Here is a 7,575-nt window from a genome sequence, read left to right as displayed (position 1 = left end):
GTTCTGGGTTGTGTTGGTCGCGACCAGAAAAGGGGGAAAGGGGAAGAACCCTAGCTTGCTCAATTAACTACAGATTCAGTACAATTATGGAGGATTCATGTTACAAATCGAATGCTAATGTCTAAATACTCACTAATCCCAGTGTTTTGAGCATAAGGTAAGATGAAATCTCATATTTTCATGTATGATGATGAACTAGGGTTTACACCAATTCGTGATTTAGTATGAAATTAGATTGCATGTGAGTTAGAATCATCATGTAGAAGGTATATTGGGCATGAATTCGAATTACTAAAGATTTTGGGGAAAAACCCACTTGTTCTAGCATGATAGTGAATAGATTGTTGATTAGTTGAGTAAATCTTCAAATAAGAATTGTATGAATGATAGAGTATTGGTAGATTATATTGTGTAGAATGAATAATTGGACATGATTGGTTGATTATGTGAAAAGTGATGTATTCTAGTGAATTTATGCATAAGATACATGTACACAAGGCTTGATAAGTAGTACGCATGTTAGGTGTTTGATTAAATGCCTCAATGACAATCTAAGTAGTCTTGAATAAATCATGAGCTAATGGTTTTGATATGTTGAAAGTTAATGCATCGTTAATTGTTATATGAGTGACATTGATGCTTGAAAGTATGATTATGATTGTAAGAATGATGATCTAAATAAGAACGAATTCATGTAGGATCGAAAGAAGAAGGAGCTAGTTCCGGATCACAAACAAAGTCACAAGATCGAGGTAAGTTCGTTACTTACATGTTAGTTATGAGTTTAATCAATCGCCCCTTTGATGATTTGATATACAATTTAATGCGTTTGTTTCAAATAAGAATGTGAAAGTGAGAATTCGTAGCGAACCATAATGATTGGCTCGGTTCGGGTTCGAATGGAAGGGAATTAAGTGGAAGTTTTCTCCTTAATCCGTACTAAACGGGTTATTGGAGACAAATGCGAGATAGTATGCTTATTCAATTAGAACGATTTGAAATGTAATAAGAATGATTGGTAAGATATCTTGTAAACCCGTGAACATGTATTACAAGCGATTGAAAATGTTATGTGCACTATGCTAATGTATATGTTTTGTTGAATGGTTGTAGGTAAAGCACAAGCTTAATTGTCGTTGCGTCGCTCGGATATGAACACACCTTGATCACCCGTGATGCGCTTCCGCAATTTTTGTAGTAACCTTATTAGTCAAAGACTTTTGTCTAAGTTAGTTGTGTTTGGAAGTTTTATGTTTTAACTAGATGTTTGTGAATACTTAAGTAACTTAAACTTGATGTTGAAACGGTAGTTTATATGTTATGGTCTTTCGTATGTTTTCCTAAAGGTGTCTTTATTTAAGTATTTTGATATATTATAAACAGGGAGATTGACCAAGTTATGAACGGGTCATGCCCAAATTTTTATTTTTATTTTGGCGAATTGGTTAAGTGTCGTTTTGTGACGTTTCAAGCATGAATTAGACGGGGTGTTTCACCTGTCAATTCAATTTTTAGGAAAATACGTCAATATACACTGGTAAATACAATTTAACTGACTCATTTTGAAAATGTTTAAGAAATTTGATTTAAGTGCACATGGCACAAATCCTTTATAACTTAGGACAATCTTTATAAGATCCTGTATACAGTTTTACATGTTTGTCATACATATGGGGCCGGTTTGAAAGCCGGTCATGATTAACAGACTCACCACTTTAAAACCCACAAGGAGTATTCCCCAACAGGTGGGTTATATAGCATTTGTATCTGTCGGGTGTATGCCTACACCCCGTGCATAGGTCGTGGCCATTTTCAAATGAAATGAGCCGAGGATATCCAGGACACGGTCGTATTAACCCCCAATGTTTATGTTATCAAACAAAACAGATTAAAACGGGTTATGTAAATTTATTAATCACAATCCGATTAAATGATTTCATACCCGACCAAGCGGTATTATTATAATACCGTATGTCACACCCCCCCCCCCCAAAATCCACCTGCGGAGTATCACCGCTTGGGAGCGTGACATGACCAGGATCAAGCCACCAATTATATCAAACATAGTATATAACAATAACCATAGACATAATTGATGTTCAAAACCAAACATTGTATATGTAGCGGAAGCATTTAAGTAAAAAACCCAATCATAAGTGTTAACGTATGAAATATCATAAGTGTTTAGTAAGCATTCATGAATACTTGTCCACAACGACCCGCTCCTCCTTGTGCAAGCTCCATAAAGTACCTAAGGTCCTGCAAGGCATGCAGCAAATAATCAACAAACTAGTTGAGCGAGTTCACAGAAAGTAAATGCGTAATAGTAAGTTCATGAGTATCAAGTGGCTCGACTGGGCCAGTATAGGTTTCTATTGGTGGGGGCTTCCCATGTCATCAATCCACTAGACTATGCGTAAGCATATGTGTTCTTCACAACCGAGAACAGTAATACGTACAAGTTTACGCAGGATTTACGTAAGTATCCTTCACAACCGAGGATAGGGTACGTGGGGGTTTACGTAAGTTTTACGTAAGTGCCTGACACAACCGAGGCAGTAGTGAGTATCCGTTCACGCAGGTTTTACGTGAGTATCCTTCACAACCGAGGATAGCGAGTAGCATAAGTGTACGTAGGTTTTACGTACGTGTCCTGCACAACCGAGGACGATGGTATGGTAGTCTAGTACTGGTATCCGAATGAATCTATTCAATCTTAACAATCCAACCCAATTCCCAACCCGGGAATCCCATGCATTGGCTGTGTGAACTCACCTTGGTTTGCTCGGCAGATAATTTATTCGTCAATAAACTTTATTCAATCAAGTCCAATATTATATGGAGAATGTAATGATGGTTATCAGATCACGAGGGGCGGGGGTTATACTGCCGCACGAGTTCTTGGAACTAGGTAGGGTATGGAGTTGAATTTCTTGTGATCAAAGTTACAACATTACATACCTATATACTACAATTTGGGCGGTGCATTCCTATTCGGCCGATACTGGGCTTAAGCCCAACAACTAATACCGAGATTTTATGTGAACAAGGGGGCGGCTCCTATTCCTAATATTGTCACAAATGGCCCAAAGAAGACATATACCTATGCTAAGAATTTACTAATTGTAATTAAACATTATATTACCATCACATACGAAATTCTTATTTTTATCATCATACAGAATGTGAAAGAGGAATACAAGGAAACAGGATCGCGCGATGAAGAGATACTGACCTTGAGAGTTCGGGTTGTCACATTATCCCCAACTAATTGGAAATTTCGTCCCGAAATTTGGTATGCACTCACTGAGGAAGCTAGGTAAGTTCAATCGTTCACTGGTTTTCCTGGGGTGTCACATCCTCCCCCCGTTGATCTGGAATTTCGTCCCGAAATTCCGAAGTAGTAGCTTCAGCCTCAGTAGTGGTTGTATTGGTTTCGAATAACTGGGGGTACTTTTCTGTCATCCTGTCTTCGCGTTCCCAGGTGTACTCTGGGCCACGTTTGGAGTTCCAACGTACTCGAACAAGAGGGATTCTCTTGTTTTTGAGGACCTTCACATCCCGGTCCGTGATTTTGACTGGTTCCTCGACGAACTGCAACCGCTCGTCGATAGTGAGTTCTTTGAAAGGAATGATAAGGGTCTCATCTGATAGGCACTTCTTCAGATTCGACACGTGAAAGACATTGTGAACTGCTCCGAGTTCAGCTGGTAGGTTCAACTTGTAGGCTACTTTGCCTATCTTTTCAATGATTTCGAACGGTCCGACGTACCGCGGATTTAGTTTGCCCCTTTTGCCAAAACGTACCACACCCTTCCAGGGTGAGACTTTCAATAATACCCGGTCCCCGACCTGAAATTCCAAAGGCTTTCTACGCTTGTCCGCGTAGGCTTTCTGACGGTCGCGTGCTGCCGCCATGCGTTGTCGTATCTGTGCTATCTTTTCTGTGGCGTCCACTACAATCTCTGGACCCGTAATCTGACTATCCCCCACCTCTGCCCAACAGAGAGGTGACCGGCATTTACGTCCGTACAATGCCTCGAATGGAGCGGCTTGTATGCTGGTGTGATAACTATTATTATACGAGAACTCCACCAAAGGGAGGTGTTTTTCCCAGCCGTTGCCGAAATCGATGACGCATGCCCGAAGCATGTCTTCAAGAGTTTGGATCGTTCGCTCAGACTGCCCATCCGTCTGAGGGTGATATGCTGTGCTCATGTCTAATCGTGAGCCGAAAGATTTGTGCATCGCTTGCCAAAGCTCTGACGTGAATCGTGCATCCCGATCCGAAATAATGGAGGTGGGCACTCCGTGCCTCGAAACAACTTCTTTAAGATAAACGTCTGCGAGAGTGGAGAACTTATCCGTTTCCTTTATAGCTAGGAAGTGTGCAGACTTGGTGAGTCGATCCACGATCACCCATATGGTATCATTCCCACGCTGGGATCTAGGTAGGCCTGTAACGAAATCCATGGAAATTTCTTCCCATTTCCATTGAGGTATCTTAGGCTGCTGGAGTAGGCCCGCTGGTTTCTGGTATTCAACCTTGACTCTCGCACAGGTCAAGCATTTTCCAACGTACGTAGCGATGTGGGCCTTCATGCTAGGCCACCAGTATGTAGTGCCGATGTCGTGGTACATTTTGTCCGACCCTGGATGTACCGAGTAGCGAGACTTGTGAGCTTCATCCATTACAAGTTCGCGTAGACCGCCATAAAGTGGGACCCAAATACGCCCCGTTACATAGTAGGCGCCGTCTGCCTTCTGTTCCAACCGCTGTCGTGAGCCGCGTAGGGCTTCTGCCTTGACGTTTTCTGGTTTTAGTGCTTCGATCTGAGCAGTTCGTATCTGTGCTAGAAGGCTAGACTGAATCGTAAGCTGTAGCGCTCGCACGCGTCGAGGTAATGTGTCTTTCCGACTGAGGGCATCAGCCACAACATTGGCTTTGCCTGGATGGTACTTGATGGCGCATTCGTAATCGTTCAGTAACTCGACCCATCGCCGTTGACGCATGTTCAAATCCTTTTGCTTAAGGATATGCTCAAGACTCCTGTGATCGGTGTAAATCGTGCACCTGGTACCGTACAGGTAGTGTCGCCATATCTTAAGCGCGAAAACAACAGCTCCCAGCTCTAAATCATGCGTCGTGTAGTTCCGTTCATGAATCTTGAGTTGACGTGAAGCGTAAGCAATAACCTTGTCGCGCTGCATTAACACACATCCAAGTCCCCGAATGGATGCATCACAATAAACCACGAAGTCATCTGTGCCCTCTGGCAGAGAGAGAATAGGTGCGCTGCACAGCCTATCCTTTAGGTACTGAAATGCAGTTTCCTGCGTGTTGCCCCAACGGTAGGTGACACCCTTCTGTGTCAGTAGTGTGAGTGGTTGCGCGATCTTGGAGAAGTCTTTGATAAACCGTCTGTAGTAACCTGCCAAGCCCAAGAATTGGCGTATTTCCGTTGGCGTTCGTGGTGCAGGCCAGTTCCTGATCGAGTCTACCTTGGATGGATCGACATGGATCCCATCCTTGTTTACTACGTGGCCTAAGAAATGGACTTCACGAAGCCAGAAGTCGCATTTAGAAAACTTAGCGTATAGCTGTTCCTTCCGAAGGAGTTCCAAAATAAGACGTAGATGCTGCTCGTGTTCCTCCTGACTCTTGGAGTAGATCAGAATGTCGTCGATGAAAACAATGACGAACTTGTCAAGATAGGGTTTGCACACCCTGTTCATAAGGTCCATAAATACAGCAGGCGCGTTCGTTAACCCGAACGGCATGACAAGAAACTCGTAGTGGCCATAACGAGTTCTGAATGCGGTCTTGGAGACGTCCTCATCCCGGACTCTCAGCTGATGATAACCAGACCTCAAGTCTATCTTCGAATAGTAACACGACCCTTGCAACTGGTCGAATAAGTCGTCTATGCGTGGAAGAGGATAACGGTTCTTCACCGTCACCTTGTTGAGTTCCCTGTAGTCTATGCACATTCTGAACGTACCGTCTTTCTTTTTCACAAATAGTACTGGAGCTCCCCAAGGCGAAGAGCTTGGACGAATGAAGCCCTTTTCCAAGAGCTCTTGTAGCTGCTTTGATAGTTCCTCCAGTTCTGATGGAGCTAGACGATATGGTGCGCGAGCTATGGGTGCTGCTCCTGGAGCGAGCTCGATTTGAAATTCGACCTGACGGTGAGGCGGTAAGCCAGGTAAGTCTTCAGGGAACACCTGAGGGTAGTCACGTACAACTGGAATATCCTCCAATTTCTTTTCTTTTGCTGATGCGTCTGTAACAAGTGCCAAGATTGCGGTGTGACCCTTCCGCAGGCACTTCTGAGCCTTCAAGAAAGAGATGATGCCAACCACTGCACCACTCTTATCGCCTTGAACTTCAAGAGGTTCCTGACCAGAACGTGGAATACGAATAATCTTCTCGCTGCATAAGATCTCTGCCTGGTGTTGAGATAGCCAATCCATCCCAATCACGACGTCGAAACTACCCAAAACTATGGGAATGAGATCGATAGAGAAAGCTTGACCAGCTAGGATAAGATTACAATCCTGAACTACGTGCGTGGCTTCTAAACCTTTACCGTTAGCTAACTCTACTACATGTTTGGTGGGTAAAAGTGTTGGTGCACGTTTTAGTAGTTGACACATTTTCACAGACATATAGCTTGTATCCGCACCCGAATCAAACAAAACAGTAACGTAAATATTGTCGAGGAGAAACTTACCCATAACTACGTTGGGATCGTTCACTGCGTCGCCTCGACCTAGTACGAATGCACGACCCCTTGCCTCATTGCCGTTGTTGTTTCCCCCATTGTTGTTGTTGCCATTGCCCTGATTGTTGTTGTTGTTGTTGTTGTTCTGGTTCCTGTTTAATTGAGGACAGTGCCTCTTGAAGTGGCCTTCTGCCCCACACTGAAAGCATACTTTGTTGCCCTGTTGCTGATTCTGCTGTGCCTGTGGCTGCTGCTGGTTTTGGTTCGCAGGACGAGGGCTTCTACAATCCTTAGCCTCATGACCCATCTTGAGGCATCTTTGACAGCGACCCTTGTTACACTGGCCACCGTGGTGTCTACCGCAGTTGTTGCACTTTGGGAGGTTCCCCCGATATCCGCCCTGCCTGTGACTACCTGAAGAATGCTGGCTGGGACTCTGATGACTGTCAGTCTTTCGCTGCTGGGCCTGAGACTGAACTGAAGCTGATCCCCTGCTGGAATCCCCATCCCATTTTCTCTTACTGTCACTGGGAGTAGCAGGAGTAGCTGAAGTAGTAGCGGTAGCAATAGCGCTGAGGTGTTTAGGCAGTTTGTTCTGATCTACTGCCTGGTCTGTGATGCGGTGAGCGAGGCGTTGAATCTCCTGGATGTTATCAATATTAGCCGAAGTAACGTGGCTCTGGATCTCTGGCGCCAATCCCTTGAGATACATCTCAATGCGCTTGTATGGAGGGTCCACCATAGTTGGGCACAGTACGGCCAGCTCATTCGACCGTTTAGTATACGCTTCGATCTCTGACCCAACCATTTTCAAATTATACAGCTCGTCTTCCAACTTGTGAATATCTTC

General features: G+C 44.0%; 1 long non-coding RNA gene across 1 annotated transcript; it reads left to right on the top strand.

The window, feature by feature from the left end:
* Positions 1–638: 638 nt before the first annotated feature.
* LOC110918474 lies at positions 639–1,314 on the top strand. The gene is made up of 2 exons (XR_002581345.2): positions 639–752; positions 1,114–1,314. It is a non-coding gene; the product is annotated as an uncharacterized LOC110918474 (long non-coding RNA).
* The last annotated feature ends 6,261 nt before the right edge of the window (positions 1,315–7,575 follow it).

The sequence above is a fragment of the Helianthus annuus genome, chromosome 16 (assembly GCF_002127325.2).
Source record: "Helianthus annuus cultivar XRQ/B chromosome 16, HanXRQr2.0-SUNRISE, whole genome shotgun sequence".
Taxonomy (NCBI): Eukaryota; Viridiplantae; Streptophyta; class Magnoliopsida; order Asterales; family Asteraceae; genus Helianthus; species Helianthus annuus.
Note: the sequence above shows the minus strand (reverse complement) of the source record. Positions and strands in the feature narration are given on the sequence as shown.